We start from the raw sequence: 24482 nt of genomic DNA on the forward strand, positions 1-24482 counted from the left end.
TGATAAATTATTCCTTTTTAGTATTTCTTTTTTGATATTTCTTTTTTTTTTTAGAAAACAAGTGATGCACTCACACTGTAAAATAGTTTTACACTGTCAATCAATCACAGCCATGCATTTAATTACACCCCACTTTTATTTTAAATTTCTTTTAATGACATGGCATTTTGTTGATTTTTTATTGGTTGAATGAGTAAAATAACTTTACACCGACATCGTATGAATATTATTCACTTCTTTTAAGAAACGAGGGTCGCGAAGCTCATATTAGGACATAGGTGTCAGTAAGAGCATCTTCAGCGGGGGTTGCGTAATGTACATTAGGATTCATAAGTTTTAGAACTTAGTATTTTTATCGTTGGAGTATATACACGTGACATTCTTCTTGCTTAAATATTTGTGTAAGTTATATCATGAAACAATCCAAAAAGTAGGTTGTTAATTGGTGGAGTCAAAGATAAATTGATTGTGCCACATATAGATTGCTTATCCAATTTACCATTGAAGTGAAATTGGATTAAATTGCTTAGATGTTACTTAAAAATAATGTGGTCCCACAAAAATAACTCAAGCAACCAAAAATAAGTTCTCCCATTGGAGATGCTCTCAGTATATTTATACAAATGTTCAAGTCACGGTAAACCTGAAAAATATTTATTAGTCTATTTAATTTGAACAATTGTTGAATTTGATGTAACAATCGCACTCCAATGATAATTACTTTGCCTAGAATCAAAATTATTTTGTACAACCATTTTGTAATCTATATGAAGCTCAATTCCTCGAAATTCAAATTGTTTTGCTAATTTTAATGCTTTTAACACACTTCAAAGTTTAACAATATATGCACTACAAGAACTTAAATATCTTGTGAAGCCTCAAAGTCACCCGTAAAACCTCTTAAAAGACCATCATATCCAATTATCTAGTCATTATTGCTAGCTCCATCTACGTTCAATCACACCCAAATTGAAGGAGGAAGAATTCGCCTTATTTGCTTAGCCTCTTGAGTCAACTTCATTTTACTACCATGCAGGTCCACTGCCAAAAAATATTAATGAGTAACTTTAGTAACAGACTTCATGGAATTCTAGGTCTCAGAACATTCTCAATATGTTGTTCTTTATTCCTCCACATTCAAACGATATAGCAAGAGATTTCCCAAAGTTCCCACCACACCGAATCTCCACTATACCAAAATTCAAACGCAAATTAATATTCACCCACTCATTAATATTACTAATGAAAGAAAAGTCTCTCATATCTAACTTAACAACATTAGTTCAAATAGAAACATTCAAAAGACTATCACGTAAAACATGTATAATGAATTTCAATTATGTTCCACAATGGCTACAATAAGGACTTTTTATTTGCATTTTATTATTTCTCTCATTGGTCATTATCCTACCATGATACACAAACCAAATAAAGGACCGTATTCTTTTAGGGACTTTAAGTTTGATATCAACCTCCAACTTTCTTTGCCATTTTGCCTACCGAAATTACACATTAATGTATAACTTGATGAAATAGTTTATTCACTTTTCTTTATCACTTGGCCAACAACAATTATCTTCTCCATAATTACAATCGAAAGGGAGAATAACTAGACTTTAAGTAACCATATTTTGAGAAAATATATGCTTTAAAAGATCCATATTCCATTAACCATGTTGATCTAATAAGTCTTCTATATTCTAATTGTTGTGAAAAACGATACCAATAACAAAGTATAATAGGGAATTAGGGAGGAGAAGACGAACACAAGAATTGGTTATAACTGCTATTCTTTTACTTTCTCTTAAAACAAGATTACAAGTTTACAAGAATAACAAATAACCTCTCTCACCCTAAATTAGGATTTGCAGCTTAGCAATGATGAGAGACTAGTATGCTATTTATAATAAAACCAAACATACTAACTAATGGGCTTTTTCAGCAACGCCTATTACACAAGTCACTTAATACACAAGCTAACTTAACAAATTAGGGTTTAAACATTAAAACCTAATTTAACATGCTAACAACCCTAGCATCTTCGACATCTGCATGCTAGACCCATCTTCGACTACAACATGCACACTTCGACACCAGCATGTGAACAACCTTTGACTTCATGCTTAACTCTGTCGAACTGTCGAACAAAGAAGCTACCCTTCGGCCATACTAGAGTTCGATCCAATATCTCACAAATCTCCACCTTGGACCCAACTCTACAACGTCAAGGGAACAAACTAGCTTTCTTCATGCAGCTTTATCAACTGCATACAGTGGAAAAACTTGCAACTCGGCAATGTTTTGGTGATCATATCAGCAGCATTGTCTTCAGTCGAAACCTTCAGCACTTGGACTTCTCCACGCTCGATTACTCCTCTGACGAAATGCAGCCTCACATCAATGTGCTTAGTTCGCTCATGATAGGCTGAATTCTTCGACAGGTGTATTGCACTTTGACTATCACATTTAACAGTGATACCTTGACCTTAAAGTTTCAGCTCCTTTGTAAAACCTTCAAGCCACAATGCTTCTTTCACAGCTTCAGTGAGAGCAATATATTCTGCTTCAGTGGTTGATAGAGCAAAAACCTTTGATTGCTGCTTTACTATATTCACCCAAGGCTCCACGATAAATTAAGACTCTGTTCAGAGACTCATTTATGTACCTTAAAATCCACTTCAATGCTTGCTAGTGAGCCTTTCCAGGATTCGCCATGTACCTGCTTACAAGACTTACTGCATATGATATGATGGGTCTAGTACAAACCATAGCATACATCAAAGAACCAACTATATTAGCATATGGGATTCTATTCATATAGGCTCTTTTGACATCAATACTGGGACACTGATCAATACTCAACTTGAATTGAGGGTTTGTTGGAGTCACAACTGGCTTCGAATTTGACATTCCAAACTTTTCGAGAATCTTCCGCAGATATGCCTCTTGAGATAAGCATAACTTCGACTTCTTTCTATCTCTTCGAATGTCAATTCCAAGAATCCTAGAAGCAGCTCCCAGATCCTTCATATCGAACTCCTTATTGAGTTCAGCCTTCACCCTCGTCACATCTTCGACATTGTTGCTTGCTATGAGAATATCATCCACATAAAGCAACAAAATAACAAATGAATTACCAGGTCGAAATCTGAAGTAAACATAGTGGTCAAACTGACTTCTAATGAAACTTATGCGTGCCATGAACTTGTCGAATCTCCTATTCTACTGTCGAGGAGATTGTTTCAGCCCATATAAAGATCTCTTTAGCTTGCACACATAATCTTCCTTCCCCTTTTCGACATACCCTTCAGGTTGCCTCATCAGGATTGTTTCATCTAGATCACCATACAAGAACGCAGTCTTCACATCCATTTGTTCCAGTTCAAGGTCGAACTGTGCCACCATGGCAAGCAACATTCGAATGGACCTATGCTTCACAACAGGAGAAAACACATCATTGTTAGTCGACATCTTCTTTCTGAGTGAAACCCCTTGCAACTAACCTTTCCTTGTATCTTTTCGATGTCACTCCTTCGATTCCTTCCCTAACGTTGAAAATCCATTTACAGCTAACTAACCTTGCCCCAGTAGGTTTCTTGATCAGTTCCCAAGTTTGATTATCATAAAGAGATTTCATCTCATCATCCATGGCCTTCAACCATTCAGTCTTATTTCGACTCCTCATAACTTCCTTGTAGTTTCTAGGTTCTTTGTCTAGAACCTCACTTTTAGAGATTAAGGCATAAGCTATAAGATCTGCATACCCAAGTCTCTGAGGTGCCTTGATGAGTCTTCTCGACCTATCTCTCGACAATAGGTAGTCATCGTCAGTTTCCTCAACTTCCTCAGCATCTTCTGCTTCTTCTTCGACTTCATCATGGATATGCAATTCAGCATGAACATGCTCCACCTCAACAGGAATCTACCTGTTCCAGCTCTTCGTCAGAGTTTCTGTACTTCGACCAACATCATCAGTTTTCTTAAAAGCCATTTCAGCTTCATTGAAAACTACATCTCGACTGGGGATACACCTCCTGTGACCTGGATCTAGGCACCATAGCCTATAAGCTTTAACTCCTTCAGGATATCCCATGAACATGCATTTCAGAGCTCTAGGTTCGACCTTGTCTTGCCTAATGTGAGCATAGGCTACGCAGCCAAATACTCTCAGTTTGTCGAGATCTGGTGGATGTCCCGACCAAACTTCTTCAGGTGTCTTCATATCTAACACTGTCGAAGGACATCTGTTTATCAGATATGTTGCTGTCGAAACAGCCTCAGCCCAGAACACCTTCTTTAACCCCGCACTAGTCAACATACATCCGACTCTCTCCAAAATAGTTCGATTAAACCTTTCAGCCAAACCATTTTGTTATGGAGTACCTGCAGTAGTTTCGTGCCTTGCAATACCAGAGGCAACACAAAAGCTGTTGAATGCCTCATTGCAAAATTCAAGGCCATTGTCGGTTCTTAACCTCTTGACTTTTCCGCCAGTCTGATTTTCAACCAAAGTCTTCCAACTTTTGAAATTCTCAAAAGTTCCATCCTTAGTCTTCTGGATGAATACCCATAATTTCCTGGAATAATCATCTACTATGGATAGGAAATACCTCGCTCCAGAATGTGATGCACACCTTGCAGGCCCCCAAAGACCAACATGGATATAGTCAAGGGATCCATGTGTTCTTTGTTTGCCTTTGTTGAACTTCACTCTACAAGATTTTCCAAGTACACAGGGTTCACAAAACTTCAGCTTTTCGACTTTGTCTCCACCAAGCAGATTTTGTTTCCCTAATTCGACCAGACCTCTTTCACTGACATGGCCCAATCTCATGTGCCAGATTTCTGTCTTCGACAAAGGTTTCGTGGATGCAACATTTGTCGAACCACTTACAACTTCAGCCTCAAGGGTATACAAGCCTTGTTTCATCACGCCTCTCAAGACTTCCTTCGACCCCTTCATGACTCTTAGGATATTTTTCTCTCCTTGGAAAACATATCCTTTCTTGTCGAATTCACCAAGAAAAAGTAGATTTCTCTTCAAATCAGGAACATACCAGACTTCAATCAACAACCTTATTGACTCATCATGGAGCTTGAACCTTATAGATCCAACACCTGCAATCTTGCAAGCCTTGTTGTTTCCCAGCAATACTGATCCACCATCTTGATCACATAACTCCTCGAACAAGTCTTTGTTTGGAGTCATGTGCCAAGTGCAACCTGAATCCATAATCCACTCTCTTCTCGAGTCACTGCTTGAAACCACAAGAACATCAGATGATTCGAAATCATCTTGAACAATGGCTGCATTGCCATTATCCTTACCTCCATGATCTTTCAGGCGTTCAGGGCATACCTTTCTTGTGTGACCCTCCTTCTTACAATGATAGCATCGAATGCCATATGCTTCGCCACTGTAAGACTTCGACTGGATTTTTCCCTTCTTGTCGAACTTACCATTCTTTCGCAAGAATTTTCCTTTAACAGCCAAACCTTAACCAACAGTCAAAGGTTTATGCTCCTTTCATTCATTCAAGTCCTTAGAATACAAGGCTGATTGAACTTCTTCAAACGTCAGAGACTCCCTTCCATACAAGAGAGGTTCTTTGAAGTGAGCATGTGATCGAGGCAAGGAACACAATAGTAATAGCGCTTGATCTTCATCATCGATCTTCACATCAATATTTTCAAGATCAAGAATCAGCTTGTTGAACATATCCAACTGCTCAACCAACACTTTGCTTTCAATCATCTTGAATGAATACAAAGCTTGCTTCAGGTAGAGTGGATTTACCAGCGATTTGGTCTTGTACAAACTTTCAAGTTTCACCCATAACCCTGATGGCGTCGTCTCCTTTGATACCTGCCTGAGAACCTTACCACCAAGACTCAACAAAATTGCGCTGTGTGCCTTCTCGATCATAGTCGTCTTCTCCGCTGCCGTTAATGCAGCATCCATGGCTGCCTCTCCCTTCAACGCTTCCAAACAACCCTGCTGAACCAGTAGGGCTTTCATCTTCAAGCGCCACAGACCGAAATCATTCACTCCGGTGAACTTTTCAATCTCATACTTTGTTGACGACATCTTCTCCACACTCACCGTACCAATGTGTTGTGAAAAACGATAAAAAACCAATTGGACATCCATCTTCTCCATATGATTTCCAAGGTCCCATATCAAACCTGTTCGCTTAACCTCCGTATCATTCACATCAACAAGATTTAAAGACTCTTGGAAAACTCTAGGATAAGAAAATGGTCACTCAAACCATGCATCATTTCTAACAGTTTCAAAAAAAAGATTCTTGTAAGAAGAAGTTGTCATAGATTGAACTAGGTGATCATCTTCCATCCACATGCCATTAGTGTCACGGAGCATTTGAATTTGAATTTTCCGTCTCTTATTAATAACTTTCAAATGATAGTACTTCGTATTATAATCTCCATTTAAAGAAAAAAAATTAAAAGCACTGAAACCACATAAACTCCTTGTTTTTTTAATAGAGTCGTATCCTTCCTTCCGTGCCAACTAATCCACCCGAGAGGAGTTTTTTAAGCTCTCCCACGTAATCTCCGAAAGTTGGCCCCGAGCTCCTTCGAACTCAGGACCTCAAGGGAAGCACGCCCTTGAGGCCCAAGCTCTTTGTTGAAGTATTTTTGACGATGAAGCTTGAACTTTAATTTAAAGAAAAATTTATTTGCGAAAAAAGAAAGAAAAAAATGACTTATGCATTTGTAATTTATAAATTTTACATAATTGAGTTCATCTATGGTATACAAATATGAGCTTTTATGTTTAATTGACATATTGTAAAATTTTACATTAATTGAGATATATAAATTATTTGAACGTTTCATAACAAATTATTTTGAAAAAAAAAGCTAAACATGTGTCTTAAATTAAAGTTATATATAAATCTAATTTTATAGGTTCTTTGTTTTCTTAAATTTAAAAATAAATTAAAATCAAATATTTTGAAAATAGTTTATTGGTCTCAATTACATTTGTATTTTGTTTAGAATTTAGAATTTAAGGTTTATCGTTTAGGCACAAAAGACCTGTCTTTTAACTCCAATTTGGTCGTGTTTTAAACTATTTTTTAATTTATTTAATTTTTTATTAAAGAATAACGTGTTATGATAAAATAATTTAAAAGATCTCTAATGTAATTGTGTTTTTTAAAGTAAAATTAAAGTACATGTTTATTTTTTATAATTTATGAATCATAAATCTCTTTCTAACAAAACTATAAATAGACGTGTGACTAGATCAATTTAATGATAACGTTTTGAAGACAAATGAATAACAAATTACGCAACTACTCCTTTTTTAGATCATAAAATCAATTCTTAAAAATTACATTCATAAACCTAAGAGATAAAATATTATTATTAATAAGTCTTTGAACTCTCTGTAACTAATCAACAACTTTTGATCCTAGGAAATCAAAAGTGTCAAAGGCAAATTGTGTAAAATTATGTTGATTGTCAGAACACGCTTTCTCTTGTTTGACCACTTTACTTGAAGCAACTTTGAGTAAAGTTTGTCTCATAGTAAAACTAGGTGTGATAAAACGGGTCAGATCCATCAGGTCGACTCGTTTGACTCGCCATTTTTAGTGGGTTGAGGTGGGGTTTTTGGCTCGATACTATAAGTTGGTTCGCCCCGTCTAACCCACTTTAAAAAGTGGGCCGAGGCGAGACGGGAGAGATTTTGTCCGCAGAATTTTTGTTAAAACTCTTCTCTTAGAATTATGTTGATTGAATTGTATTCTAAATTATTATACACACAAATTAAATTATAATTGTAAAGTTATTTCTATAACTTTCTAATATATGTGTTGATTGGAAAAACTTGAAATAAAAGAACAATTGTATGTCATGCAAAATTATTAAGTTGTTAATACATTAACTCACATGTTTTCTTTAGAAATTGATGTTGATTTTAAGAAAAGGAAGAATTTGATTAGTGTATACAAAGGAATTAACTATTAAGGAATCAGTCAATATAAGAGTCGATATGATGTAAACAGTGAGAAAGTCAGATGTTGATTTTTTATACACTATTATATTACACACTGTGATAGTTTATGCAGTGTAATTGTTACCATTGTTTGTCATGTGTAAATTCTTAATTGGGTTCTTTTAGTAGTTAGTTTTTAAATATGATTAGGATGATATGTATTGTATATTTATTTAGACATATTTTTTTTATCGTGCTTAAGTTTATTTCATTATTTTTTTGTTGTAATTGATCATAATTTATTTTATTTTTTAAACTGTTCAAACTTTAAACATGTTGAAGTTCTATTATGGATTGTTAAAAGAAAATTTTTCGACCTCTTTGATAATAATAATTTTTTTTTTATAAAATATGTAGTAAATCAAATTATAAAATAAAAAAAATAAAAAATTGGTGGGTCAGCCCGCCAACTCGTTAATAAAGGGACATACTTGACTTTTGAACTCAGACGCTTAAGTTGACCTGCTCCGTCCTTCTTGGACGAGATTAAACGGGACGCGTCTAAATGGGACGTGTCGCTCGCTTTTCCACCCCTAAGTAAAACCATCAGTCCCTAGACCCACTAGTGGAGAACTCCAGTCAAATCCACCCAAGCATGTTTCCCTCTTATCCACATGTATACCAGAGCATCTCTTGGCCTAAGTGTCGATCTCCCCTTATGCATCTTAGTAAAAAAATTCGCAAGCACATTTTTCTTCACATATACTTTGACCCATGGAGACATATAAAACAAAACATCCATAACAAGGGTGTGTCAGTATATTTGAAGACTGAAAGCTCCTTCCAATGAATCATGAATTTTCCAAATGTATCCAAACACGCCTTACGCCAAACAAGAAAAACCTCGTCAATAGAAAATAAAGGAATCATAAGATGGTATCTTAGGATAGTACGGTACTCCTCCGGTGATATATGTTGGTCTAGCTTATCAATAGGAATAGAAAAGAAAAAGTCTTGAGCATGTGCGGCTTGTAAACAACCAAAAATTGCCTTTTTGTCTTTTGATCATGTCAAACTTTACATCCATGTCCTTAATAATTTTACTAAAAACGGCATTCGCCAAAATATGTTATGCATTAGGAGAGATGATGTCCTTACTAGTAAAATTATTAAGGTCAAAATATGGAATCACAACACTAAAACTGTAACACCCGAGGCCAAAGAAGGCGAGGGATGGTAACACCGCAAGTAACACTCGAGGCCGAATATGGAAAGAAGAGGTCGCCACATCGAAATGAGAGGGATCCTGAGGCCGTGCAGGTATGAGACTGCATGGTTGAAGGAAAGCTTAAAAAGGATTTATGGGTACTACCTATACCGACAAGATGCATCTTCTTTTCGGTAGCTCATTCCGTAAGAACTCCACAGTTAAACGTGCTTGACTTGGAGCAATTCTAAGATGGGTGGCCTTCTGGGAAGTTTCCCGTAAAGCGTGTGAGTGAGGTCAAAGCATGCTGAAAAGACCCGTGTTGGTTTATGGGGTCAGTCAATCATCCTGAAAGCAGTTTAGGACGGTTCGAGGACGGACCATGCGGAAGCTGGTGGGCATGTAACACCCGAGGCCAAAAAAGGCGATGGATGGTTACACCGCATTGTAATACTCGAGGCCGAATATGGCAAGGAGTGGTCGCCACATCGGAATGAGAGGAATCCTGAGACCGTGCAGGTATGAGACTGCATGGTTGAAGGAAAGCTTAAAAAGGATTTATGGGTACTGCCTATATCAATAAGATGCATCTTCTTTTCGGTAGCTTATTCCGTAAGAACTCCATAGTTAAGCGTGATTGACTTGGAGCAATTCTGGGATGGGTGACCTTCTGGAAAGTTTCCTGCAAAGCGTGTGAGTGAGGTCAAAGCATGTTGAAAAGACCCGTGTTAGTTTGCGGGGTCAGTCAATCATCCTGAAAGCAGTTTGGAGACCATGCCGAAGCTGGTAGTCATGTAACACCCGAGGCCAAAGAAGGGAAGGGATGGCTACATTGGAATGAGAGGGATCCTGAGGCCGTGCAGTTATGGAACTGCATGATTGAAGGAAAGCTTTAAAAAGATTCATGGATACTACCTATACCAACAATTGGAGCAATTCTAGGATGGATGACCTTATAGGAAGTTTCCCAGAAAGCGTGTGAGTGAGGTTGAGGCCGTGCAGTTATGGAACTGCATGATTGAAGGAAAACTTAAAAAAGATTCATGGGTACTACCTATACCAACAATTGAAGTAATTCTGGGATGGGTGACCTTAAAGCATGCTAAAAAAACCCGTATTGATTTGTGGGGCCAGTCAATCATCCTGAAAGCAGTATGAGGCGTTACAAAAACCATCTAAAGCTTTGTCAAAATTTTAACTCTAATGGGTAAACCTTTTAATTAAGTCGCCATCCCGAACAACATTCCCTCCAAGCAACTTCATCCCCAACATCGGGCTCCCAATGTTCGACGGAAACAAATCCTCACGAAATTTACTACCATCACATGAAGGTCAAAAGATCTTAGTTTTAGAAATATCCCAGTCTTACTTCCTAATCATGGAGCTATATCCTGAATGATGTCAAGGACTTTAAACACTTCCTATGAATCTCCTATAATAGTCCCATCATTAACATACCATACATGAAGAAGAAGCTTACAACTGTCTCTAACCTGATGAATGATTGGGTGTAACGCAAGAGCAAAAATGAGAGGCCTTAACATGTCACCTTGTCGCACTCCAGTGGTTGACACAATATGTCCATCCCAAGGTACAACCTTGCTACTTGGCCATAAAGAAACTTAACCCACAAAAAAATAGATGAACATTTTACCATCACCTCGCGCAACAGGGCTGATCGATCTACCATGCTAAAAGCATTTGAGAAATTTGCAGAGAGCATAACCAAGGGATCATCTCTATATCGCTTGCTTAACCCTGTTGACATTATGCAAAATGGCTGCAACACCACCCGATATTCAACTCCAAACTAAAAATCATTGAGATAACGTGACTCTTTCTTTCTAACCCCTTTCCTAACAACATTTTTAAGAATAAATGACGAGTACAAAACTATTATAGATAATATTTAAGATGGTATGGAGCATATATTTAAATTATTTTAAAATTTATGACTTATAAATTATAATATAAAATTATTAAGAATAATAATTTTTTTAAGTTTTACAAAAATTGTATTTGAAATTATATTAAAAAAAATTGTAATTTATTTATTATTTTGTTAAGGATTGCGATAAATTTAACTTTAAATTAACGTAAATCGGAATCAAACAAGCATCTCACAACTAGTTAATAATTACAATCGAGTTTGTCAAAACTATTCCTTACACATTCCTTACACATTCAACTCTAAACCAAAATAATAGTTGATTTTGGCAAAACTTAACTGAATTGTAGGAATGCAAAACTTAACTGAAGTTATCATTTCTTCACTCATCATCATCTTCTCCTCATGCGACGGTGTTTTTTATTACTTTGTATGATTTGTTAAATTCTGTTTGGATAATTTGTGACCTGATTTTAATGTAGGTTTGTGCAGGTTCGTTGATGAAGCACAAGTTTGTTTGGCCATAAAAAAGAAAGGATGGCAATGACAGAGATTGATCGGTTCTTTGTAGTATGGTATTGTACAGTTGAATGCTTTTGTCTATTTTGGTACTGTTGGAATGTTTTTGTCTTTGAATTGTCAATTATTATGAGGGTTCAGTCTATTTTCTGGTCTGGATGCTTTTGGTTGTGAATTGCATTGAAGTTGGTTTAGAGTTGAATGTGTAAGGAATGTGAAATATGGACCTGTCATGGTTTTCTATTGAATGTATGACAGCTGAACGATTGTTTTGAACTGTTAGGTTTGAATTTGTGGTGTTAAATGTTGCTGGTTTTGGAATTGAAACAAGGGGATGCTATATTAGCAATGTTAGTTTGAAAGATTATATTGTAGAATTGGTGGTAAGTAAGTTATTTAACACAGTTTGAGTTTAATAATGTTTTGGATTTAGTTTAAACTAATATGCCATGATTGAATTGAACCGAGTTTATTTTTTTTCACAGGGATGATGTCTCTTGGGATATCAAAGCTGTAAATTTAAGAACATTAGGAAGAGTGGCTCTCATTATTACAGATTTTCGGAACAGTGGTAACTTGACCAGAACAATGAAAACTATGCTTGAGGAAAATGACAGCTTGCCCACTTTCATCCTAAGGGAAGTTTGTTGTCTAGCCTCTATAATAACGACAGGGTCCGTGTACCAATTAAGCGATAGCTTAACATGCAATAGAAAGCTCAATGTTGCCCATGTTTGTTAGAGGAAGCTGAGGTCTGTATGCAATAATAATTAATTTCATTCCTTGACTGTACTGGTATATGTACTATTTCTGAGATTAATTATTTTGGGGTTCTTGCTATCGTTAGGCTTTGTTTGCACATTCACAGATCTGTTCAATTTCGGTTCTGTCTTCGGATTTTGAAGTTAATTATTCAGTTATAACACTATTATATTTCTGGATATCTAAATTTGTAGAACAATTCTATGTTATAGTTATATATTCGCATGATTTTAGTCGATTTACTTGATTTTGATTTTTTGGTTGCTAAACACTTCATTGTTTCTGTTATCTATTTGCTGGAGTATAATTGTCGTATGTATTGCACATTACGAAACGAGGTGATATTGTGGATGAGAACATTGAGAAGATTAAGAAGCTTGATGTCGAACTCAGTAGATACAAAAAACAGATCAAGAAAACAAGGTTTGGTCCTACTCTTGAAGCTATTAAATCTAGAGTCATGTGAGTTCTTAAACAAAAGAAAATGTTAGTCTATTGTTCTCTATTTTCTCGAGTCGATTGTTCTTTGTTTGCTTGAGTAAATGTTTTAAAGTTATGAGGAGCATCCCAAAGGAATCAGTGTTGCTTGATTAAATGTTTTAATTACCTTCTTACAGATTAGGATTATATATTTACCTATCATTCATTAGCATTTTCATGGGCTATGTCGTATAGTTTCATTGACATGTTTGCATGTTTTTATTGCACAATTCTCTTTCAGATAATCAAGACACTAACCAGTGGAGGCATGGCATAATGGAGTTCTTTGTGGTCAACTGTATCATCTTTTCTTTCTTAGCCCTGTAGAAAATATGAATATACTTTTCTACATGTACTTGAACAATACCCGGTTCATTGTTTGAGGTTTGGATCTGCATAAACCTGTTCCTTTAGGTAGCAAAGCGTCCCATGGGTGTCGAATCTGTCGATGGATGAAGGAGAGCAAAATGAGTTTGCATCGTTTCTTTCAGGGATGCCGTTGTCGCCTTCTGGTGGTAAACCGTCGCTTAGATTTACTGGGAGAGACAGTGTTAATCCACAATTAGGTGATAGAGATTCGTTTTGAGCAGCGCTTGAGGTGGAGGAGAAACCATGTGGACATCATAGGTTTGATAGGGCCGGTGCTGATATTAGTTCATGGAAAATTACTGTTTTGGATGATGTGCAACAATTGACTTCCTCTAATGAGTCTTATGGTCCTACTTCCATGGAATCAGTATCTAAGTTTAAGTGGCCGAAGAATGGTTATAGGAAGCTGAAAGTAATGGATAGTCATCAAGAAACCGATAATGCACTACTACCGTCATCCGAATACAATGGGGTGTGTTCTTAATCTTCTTTTTTACTCAATTAATAGATATTTGCTCGAGTTATTTTCAATGCATTGACCAAATTGATTAATACTTATTTTTTCACTCAAAAAGCCATAGATGATTGCAATGAAAAAAGTAATATTCGCCTTCATAATTTTGATGGATGTTATAGTAAGCCACTCCACGGGTGGTATGGAGCTTTCTAAAGACAACTTTAAAGATCTCAATGCCAAAGAGGAAGCTATTGGTGCCTTGCATCGCTTTACAGTTCCAACTTACTTGGAGCGGCAAAAGATTGCAGCTGAAATTGGTATTATAAATGTTTTAGTGCAGTTGCTTGAAAGTGGAACAACCTTGAGAAAACAACGTCCGACGTTGTGTCTCGCTGAATTTTCTGAAAGCACGGTTAGGCTCAGCTGCACCAAACAAAGTGTTCTACTCCTTTCACAAGGAAGATGATCAAGGAATAACTGTCACTTTTCTGCTAAAATGTTTTGGAGGCTTTGAGACTGTTAGTTGTTGGAGACAAAGTTCATCTTATAATATTTTTAACTTTCGTTAAATTAGTTGTGATTGGGAGGAGATTCTCACCTGGTCACTTTAAGTTCTTTCCAAACATATGATGCTTCATTAAGCCAAATGATGCTGGCTCTAACCTGGCTGCAACCTTTAATAAAACTGACGGGTTGTTCCAAAAAATGATCAATAGATTACATCTTTTTGACATTGCATTCATGAGTAGTTTCAAAGAAAATATTGAACAATAATTTTGCACATCTATTTTAGGTTGACGTGTACCTTTTAAAATAAGGAAGTAAGGAAATTAGTAACATATTATTTGACTAATTCAAATTTACTATACGGAAACTGAGTGTTAATTTGTATTCATGATATGAATTTTGTTCACTTTGAGCTGTCTAATTCAACTTAATCTAAAAGATATTAAATTGGTTTTTATTTTCATTTTTAATGGATGCTGCAATAAATGTGTTTCACTTGATTTTGTTGTATTTCATCTGATTGATTCAGGAGAAAACATTAACAATTTTCGTCATTGTATTTCTCATCGTGATAATTGCTCAGTTCAAACCTACATCACATGTCAAGAACTCTCACAATGTGTATTGACCAAAACTAATTTCTTTCCAAATACCAAAAATTAGAAACGTATATGGCAATAATTAGAAAAGTTTATGGCACTAACTTTTGGCAATTCATTTCATATGAAAAACTTAAGTGGTCCCCCCTCCTTTAATAAATGTTGAAATTTCTTTTTGATCTTGACATGCTCTGATTTTTCCATGCCACTAGGCTTTTATTTGTGTTATAAATAAATATGTTAGTAACTATACATTACATGCAGTTGAGATTTGTATTGAAAATGTGTAACGTTAACTTATTTTTTTAAATATTTTTATGAGCGTTCCACGGGGTTTGTCCACTAAGTCAGAGAGATATTGGTACAATTTTCTTAATAATAATAAATATCAAACATTGGTTGAAATATAGTTAAATCTAATTGATATTTATACTATTGAAAAGTATGACTTTAATATTTGTATCTATTTTTTTCATATTTTTCATTGTATAAATATTGTATGATATTTTTTTATTAATTATACAATTTGTTTCTTATTTATAAAATGTATACTTTTAACCAGACAAGTTCATCAATAATCAATATATATATATATATATATATATATATATATATATATATATATATATATATATATATATATATATATATATATATATAAAATAATTGAAATATTAAAATTAAAACTTTAACGGATCAATTCCATTTAAATACAAAATAATATAGTACGGGTATACACATAAATAAAATAATGAATATTAGCGAGAACATGAAGTTACTGATCAAAATATTGAATATTCACGGGAACATGAAGTTACTGAATAAAATATTGAATATTAACGAAAATATGAATTACTGATCAAAATATTGAATAACAAGTGGAACATGAAGTTACAAATCAAAATATTGAATTTTAATGAAAACATGCAGTTACTAATCAAAATATTGAATATTAACAGGAACATGCAGTTATTGAACAAACTATTGGATATTAATGGGAACATGGAGTTACTACCTCTGGTCCCATTTATAAGAAAAGACTCTCTTTTTAGATAATAAATAATGAATCTAGATAGTATGTTATCCAGATATATTATTTATTTAATGTATCTAAAAAGAGAATCTTTTCTTATAAATGGGACCAGAGAGAGTATTAACTAAAATATTTAATATTAACGGGAATTAGTGTTAGTAAGTTGAAAGTAAATGTGAATAAGTTTATTGCATTGGACAATCGACATTGTGTTGTCTGTTCTTTTATGCAGATCACATTTTGTTCTACTATCAGTAAAACATTAATAATTTAAGTCAAATAATTGATCTTTCCAATTTTTATTGCATACTAATAAAACAACATATAAACTTTATTTTCTTAATTACTTTTTATTTTCAATATTCAATTATTTTAATATTAGTATTTTTATAACTTTTCAATTTTAACCCAAATTTAATCTATTACTAATACCTTTTGCGGATAATGTTTTTGACTATTAATGGGAATAAATTTGAAATATTAACAAGAACACGAAGTTATTGATCAAAATAATTAGTATTAACGGGAACACGAACTTACTGATTAAAATAATGAATATTAACGGGAACATGAAGTTACTGATCAAAATATTAAATATTAACAGGAACAAATTTGGAATATTAACGGGAATACGGAGTTACTGATCAAAATAATGAATATTAGCAGGAACATGAAGTTACTGATCAAAATATTGACTATTAACGGGAACATGAAGTTACTGAACAAAATATTCAATATTAACGAGATCATGGGTTATTGATCAAAATATTGAATATTAACGGGAACATGAAGTTACTGATCAAAATATTAAATATTAAAGGGAAAATAATGTTTATTAATCAATATATCTCAAACTTTGGCCCAACCTATTGAAAAGAAATTTCTATATTTTACACATTTGTTTTTTGGACATTTACTTCTACAATAATATTTATATTGAACAAAATAATATTTTTCCTATTATCTTTTATTTCCTTTAATCACAATGCGCGAAAAACGACGGGTACCCGTGCGAACGCACGATTAAGACACTAGTTATTATTAATAAGCCTTTGAACTCTCTGTAACTAATCAACTGCTTCTGATCCTAGGAAACCAAAAGTGTCAAAGGCAAATTGTGCAAAATCATGTTGATTGTCAGAACACGCTTTTTCTTGTTTGACCACTTTACTTGAAGCAACTTTGAGTAAAGTTTGTCTCATAGTAAAACTAGGTGTGGCAAAAATTAGTCGGGTCGGCTCGTTTGACTCGTCATTTTTAGTGGGTAAGGCTGAGGTTTTTGGCTCGATACTATAAGTTGGTTTGCCCTGTCTAACCCACTTTAAGAAGTGGACCGAGGCGAGACGGGAGAGATTTTGTCAGCGGCATCTATCATATAAGAAAATTAAGTGGGCTGGAAATTTCCATTTTGCCCTGCTGCTCCTCTAAAGTCCTATTGTTATAGGCATCCTTCGGTCAGTTCTAGTGGTTACTAGCCTTTTCCTTCAAGTCCTGTGGTTACAGGCATCCTTCGGTTAGGTCTGATTGTTATTGGTCCTTTCCTTCAAAGTCTGGTTGTTACCAGCAAAAGTCCTGTGGTTACAGGCACCCCTTGGTCGAGTCTAGTGGTTACTAGCCTTCTCCTTAAAGTCCTGTGGTTACAGGCATCCTCCGGTTAGGTCTGATTGTTATTGGACCTTTCCTTTCAAGTTCGATTGTTATCGGCAAAAGTCCAATGATTATTGGCATACACTTTTAGATCTCGAGTCACCCTTCGGCTGTGTCTCTCGTTGAAGCCTAACTGAGGTTAGCAAACAAGGATCGGTTTCCCCTTCGGCTGGTTACATCCTTTATCGAGTCACCCTTCGGCTGTGTCTCTTTTTGAAGTCTAACTAAGGTTAGCAAGCTAGGATCGGATTCCCCTTCGGCCGGTTTCATCCTTTATCGAGTCACCCTTCGGCTGTGTCTCTTTTTGAAGTCTAACTGAGGTTAGCAACCTGTTTAAAGGTCCACCTTCGGCTGGTATCCTTTGATAACATTCAACACTCTTTGATTTACCGCAGAATGCAAATTTTGATGGTACTTTCGGGTATTCAATCCACTTACACCTCTCATGTCCAGAACTTGTATCGTTTATACATTCAGGTCTAAGAAGATTGAATAGGGGCAGCTGTTGCACCCCAAAATTTGCCCACATATTTATTTCTAACTGGCTTAGACTTCTCATTCACATGCATCCGTCATTAGGCCATCTAACGTTCACACATTCATTAATCAAATAACTTTGCATTGGATCAAGGATATTGAAAGCTATGGTTTTATATGGTCGTTCATGGTGGATTTCTTTCTCCTAAGGCTACAAAGTTTTCCTCTATGAAGATTCCCCAAAAATCAAGAAAACAATAAAGAGTTTCTTATATGTGGCATACGCAATCATTAATTCACCGAGATTTATTGGGTTCCTTGTTGTGCTTCAACTCTTATATTCTTAAAGGATCCCTTAAGGTAGTTATGATGCAAGAACCGTGGTTTATGGAGTAGTGGATCCATCTGTCTTTTAATACATAAAGCCCATATCCTGTATGACATGACGGTTTCAAAGACTGGGGCATTATTCTTCCTAATATTGGTTGCTTGACTCACATTTAGATTAAAGAATTTGAATTGAGTCAGAGTTTATTGAAGAGGCGAAGTGATTTGGTTTTTGTCCATTAAGGGTCGAAGTGGATTTGAGTTGGAAAGATAAATAAAAAGGAACCAAAGTTCTTAAATTGGGTGCAAGTTCTTGAGAAAAAAAAGAAGAATGATTTGTGTACTAGAAAATGTGTCTTCGAGATAAAAAATATCAAGATTATAATAGCGTTTTGAGCTCCATTCAACATCATCAAATTCATTCAAAAGTACAAAAGAGATGTAGTTCAAATTCAATGTCATTCAATTTTGGTCTCGAATTGGGCTATCATTCAAGGTTCTTTACAAAAAGAGAAGTATCAATTGCAATCTTCAGGGAGCTTCTACAATATTCAGTCCAATCCATTACAAGAAAAAGAGGTCTGCATCACTTACAATTTCAAGCCCAAAGATTATTACATTCAAAATTACAAAAAATTGTTTGACTACAGACTAAAGTCTTTACACCATCCTGAAACTTATTTCCAACAAGCCTTCAACACCACATGTTCCTATTCTGCTCATAGTTTGCCTTGAACAATATGCGTCAAAACGATACGTGCTGAATATGTGAATTTCATTTGAACCATGACTGCCTGGAAAGACAAAAATTCCCTGCAACATTCACACAAGAAAAAGACCACGTCAAACCAAAACCATACACTAAAATCATGCTCAAACCCTCCTGCACATAAGAATAAAACCAGTTCAAAACCATTTGTAGTTCCAATCCATACACACATACCTGAACAAATTCAAAATCCAACAGTCTGCATATCTCCATTCTATCCAGTTCAGTTTGCATTCATAAGTGGTCCAAAAAAAAACAACATAAACAGCATATACAACTCAGCCCTGCAGGAAATTCAGAAAAAGCCATAACATATTTGTTCAAAAAGAAAAAACCTTCAGCCATAACCATTCACACAAAATCAATTAACTTCCCCTTAACAGCTTTTTTTTTTCCAGCAACATAACAGAATTTCAAACCAATCAAAACCAACTTGCAACTGACCTAACTAACTTCAAAATTCAGTTACAGAATCTAACTAATCCTAACAAACTAATTGCCAGCTCATCAAACATATAACAGAATTTCAACAAGAAAAGGGAGGGAAGAATCAAACCTGAACAGCTATATATATGAAACTCTCCCAATCTTCAAACTCTCGACGATCATTTTCCACCAATCCTCTCATCTTCATCTTCAGCTATTCATTCTCTCATCTTCATCTTCCATCCATCCCTTCACATCTTCATCGAGCTCAACCATTTTCTTCTTCACATTCTCCACAATCATATTCTTCCATTCTTCACAATCCTCATCTCTCCACTCTCAATCTCTCTCCAACCTTGAAACAACCTTCATCACCATACTCATTCTGTGTCCGCCCTTACTTCATTCTGCATCGCGTAAACGACGAAGTTCAGAAATCAAAAAAAGAAGAAAGGTGAATCGGATGAGCACAAGCCAAAGACGAACGCGATTGTTTGCCTGAGTTCATAGAAATCTTGGCAACCACCGCCAAATCGCCTTCAGCCATCTTCGTCTCTGCAACCACCGCCGGTCGCCTTCAGCTCCTCATCCGCAACCACATCAACCACAGGCAAATACAGAAAGTTGTGTTAACGAAGAAGATGAGAAGAATAAGCTAAAAAGAATCAAGATCTTACCGGACTCAAGATTCTTTTGTTCGCCATTGTTGAAGCGAAGAAACCAAGACCGATCGGAGAGATGAAATCGAGAGAGATGAGACACAAGAGAGGAAAGGTTGATTCGGTTTGTTAGCGGCGGTAGCGGAGCTCTTTCGGAGAAGATGAGCTTGAGAGGCGCCGTCGCTGCCGTTGTTGAAACGAAGGGGCCGATAGTCTGAGAAGTCGATTCGGCGCAAGTAAGACCTAATCCCTCTTTCTATTCGTTCCTGATTATTTCCTTTTTTTTTATTGAATTTTGTTAATAGTTTCTGAATAACATTGGTAAACCGAATCAATAATCCTGGGCCGAAATAATTTTGACACCCCCATATGGCCCATGGTACATTCTTTTCTGCAATCAAACAACACTCCGTGGGCCTTTACTATCTCGTACCCCCCTGGCCCATGATGCATCTTTTTTGGCTGAAAACTATAACATACAAGAAACTCTGTCTGGGCTTGTCACCCTGGGCCCTGCGCCTGGATCTACTTACACCCCTGGTCTCCCATATTAACACCCCCTGAGCCCATTAATTCATGCTAGAACTTAGTCTTTTTTCACATAGATCTTCCCTTTTTTTTTAGGTAATTGTTGACACATAAAACCATAAAATTTGCTAGTTCTAATTAGGTTTTAGGGAAATTTTAGTCTTTAGAATTTTCCCATAAAAAAGGGGCATAAAGATGTTAGTTTAGGGTAATAGATTTTTAGTACAATTTAGGCTTGAATTAAAATTCCCTTAACATGTAAAAAACTCATAAAAATAGTAGTATTGTTTAGAAGAACTTTGTACTAATACTTGAATTGCTTCTCTTATGCTTTTGTATCATTTTCGTGCTATTTTTGTATAATTGTTGTGTAATTTTGTTACTTGTTTTTGGCCATATTTTTGGCCTATTTTGTTAATACCATTTTAACTTTCCTTTTAGAACTTAGTCACCATGTTAACATTAGACTTAGAATAACACTTAGATTAGAGAATAGGTTAGTTCCCCTTTGTTCATTCTTTTTCTTTTCAACTTTAAAACATTAATAAATAAAGATGCGAATCACATTAAGAAAGTGATAGAGAAATGAGTGGGATTCATTCCCTAATCTGTTTCTCAATCACTTAGTGGCATAGAAATGAGTGGGATTCATTCCCTAATCTGTTTCTCAGTCACTACTTAATGGGAGAGAAATGAGTGGGATTCATTCCCTAATCTGTTTCTCAAACATTAATTAATGGGATAGAAATGAGTGGGATTCATTCCCTAATCTGTTTCTTGAACATTATATAATGGGATAGAAGTGAGTGGGATTCATTCCCTAATCTGCTTCTCGATCATTATACATTTTTATGTGATTCAAATCGCAAAGTAAATCCCTTTAAAAAATACCCAACCAAAAACACCTAAAACACTTAATAAAGGCTCGAATTAAAACAAAGTGATGAAGTGGTGCGAAACCTTGTATTGGGTTTTGTTCATCATGTAGTTACATAAAAAACACAAACCCAAGTTCATTCTCTTTTGCCTTGTTAGGCGCTTAAGAACAAGTTAAGTCCTTTCCAAAACTAGGCGTATAAGTCTCCAAAGGTCGAGTATCGTGGATTGTGACCTTAACCTCTGTTCAATTAAAAAACACAAAACAAATGGAAACTATGGAGCCGAACTACGGTCGCTCTGATTCCTTTAAAGGGATACGTAGGCATTGGGTCGCGGGGCCTAAGCGAGCACACTTGTAAATAATTCCTTCTTTTCCCCGTACTTCTCTTGCATGCATTCGCATTTAGTTTAGACATAGATATACACCCTTTAGATAGAAACAAACGTAGGTGGATACCATCGAGTACGATGGGCGTGAGGGGTGCTAACACCTTCCCCTTGCGTAACCGACTCCCGTGCCCTATTCTCTGGTCGAAAGACCTTGTTCTTGTTCCGAGTTAGGTTTCTGATATTCCTTTCCCTTATGGGATAAATATATTAGTGGCGACTCTGATTCCATTTTTCGCGGTAGCGACAGCTGGCGACTCTGCTGGGGATGTTGATAGACCTGTTGCTGGTCCATCCTTAGTGAGTCGATCCTAGCCTGCGTTTGTTTGTTTATTTACTGGGTGTTTATTTGTTTTTATGTCCATACCTTGTATATATGTTTACATGTTTACTTTTCTGCTTGCATATCATGTTTATTTCTGTTTGCATATCATGCATATGGATTATATTCTGTGTTCCTTGGGGTCTTCTGTTATGTTTTGCAGGTTGGGTGGGTTGTTCTATGAGGTAAAAGGCCCAATACCCAGGCCAGAGTGGACACATAGGATACCTAGGATAGAGTGGATAGTCATGACGCCAACAGAATGTCAGGTTCTGTTGATTGCGATCATGAGACCCACGACCAGCCGAGACTCGAATGGGATACCGTTGTTGGCATGTATTTGCAACAATGATGGTGTTTCAAGGGAGTTGTTAACGCTGGAGACCTTTTGACCTACCTTGACCTAGATTCACCTGTGAGTGGGGTGGGATATACATGACAGGTACCGTTGGTGACTATTCTTTTCTGTTGGTGACTATTGGTTCTCCTGGTATTCAAAAAGGTGTCGGACCTTTGATCTCATGACATCTGACCTATATCAGTTATTCAAAGGATTGTATAGTGGTTACTCTGATTATATGGACCTTGATCCCATGCTTTTGCATTGCATAGCATCATTACTTTATCCATTTCATTTGTGGGGGATTCTAAAGTCTATTTCCAAAAAAAAAAATGGAAAAAAGTAGAAAAAAATAAAAGATGGAAAAGAAAAAAGAAAAGATACTATATGCAACAAAAAAAAAAGAATAAAAGAGAAACAAAAGTTGATGAAAAGACTTTAGGATCCCTTAGAAATGAAACATGCATTCATACTATCATGCATTTCATAGTTCTCTCAGAAGCTTATGAGGGCCCTTTCTACTCAAATGCTAAACTCAACAACAAAATGACTTCTCACCGCTATGTGCTTGAAATTTAATAATGGAACAACTCCGTGAGGTCTTGACTAAAATGAGGACAAAAATGGGGGTTGACATGAATCAGTGTATGGAGGTTATTCAAGCCTTTTCTCTTTGACAAGAAGAATTGAGACAAGTTCCTCAGAGGCCAAATGCAATGTTAATCTCACCTCAAGAGAAGGTCTTTTGAATCAGCATGTCTGAAGTAATGTTGAGATTCCTATTCTTGGTAAGGAGAGTTCACATCATTGAAGTCTTCAAGTTTCCGAGTACTGAAAATGAAAAAAGGTTTCACCTCTTGGAGAAAAGGTTGAAAATCATAAAAGGTCGTGACTCCGTTGAGTTAGACATTGTGTGTTTGTACCTAGTGCCTGATATCAAAAAAAAAAACTGCAAGGATCATTTACTCTCACTCCGAATGGTTTGGATATTGAAGCTAAAGTGATAATCATCTCTTGTACATATGTGGAAGTTGCTTGGGGCTCCCGATTGAGGGATAAGCAAGACATTGTCTATCTTGAGTATTGCTTCATTTGCATTGCTCGAATCCCTAAAGCACTACAAATTCTTGTGCAACTTCGTCAGAATATTTTTTCATGTGATAATCAAGAGGGTTCTACGAAGACATTTCACATTCTCAAGCTTTTGCTTCATATCATGAGTCATCTCTTCCCGAAATTTTCTTCTCAGTGACATTTGATCGTCGACAGAGAAAGAAAGAATATGAGACAGAAATAATATGGGAAACGAAGTGATGTAATTTCAATGCCTTGTACTCAGTTATATCCTTGATTGTTGGTATTCCAGTTGGTGTTTTGGGCTTTCCTTACCGCACGTAGCTCTCCTGAGTGTGATGATCATACTATCTTCTTCCATTTATAATGGTGATTACTATTCTAGCATCTATATTTGGGGCTCCCGACCGAGGGATAAGCAAGACATTGTCTATCTTGAGTATTGCACCATTTGCACTGCTCGAATCCCTAAAGTAAGGCAAAAATGCACCACTCTTGTACGCCTTTGTTGGAATATTCTTCTGGGAAGTAATCTAAAGGGTGTGGAAGGAACATATGATAATTCTAAGTGGCTACCATGCTGGGGGCACCTAACCATTCAACTGAAGGTGGTAGGACATTCAAAGTCAGAATTCAAGTCCTCATTGATTTCAGAACGATCATATTCACTTCAAGAGGTTTATGCTTATATTGAAGTCTCAATAGGGTATCAAAACCGCAAAAGGCATTCGAGAACAATAAGCCCATACGGAGTCAAGTCTCCTCAACAAGGGCATTCATTTAGTTCTTTATTGCATTCTCATTGGTAACATTTCATTGTTTGTTTAAGCATTTCTAGCATGTAAAAATTTGTTAATTTC

Source organism: Vicia villosa, linkage group LG2 (assembly GCF_029867415.1).
Source record: "Vicia villosa cultivar HV-30 ecotype Madison, WI linkage group LG2, Vvil1.0, whole genome shotgun sequence".
Classification (NCBI taxonomy): domain Eukaryota; kingdom Viridiplantae; phylum Streptophyta; class Magnoliopsida; order Fabales; family Fabaceae; genus Vicia; species Vicia villosa.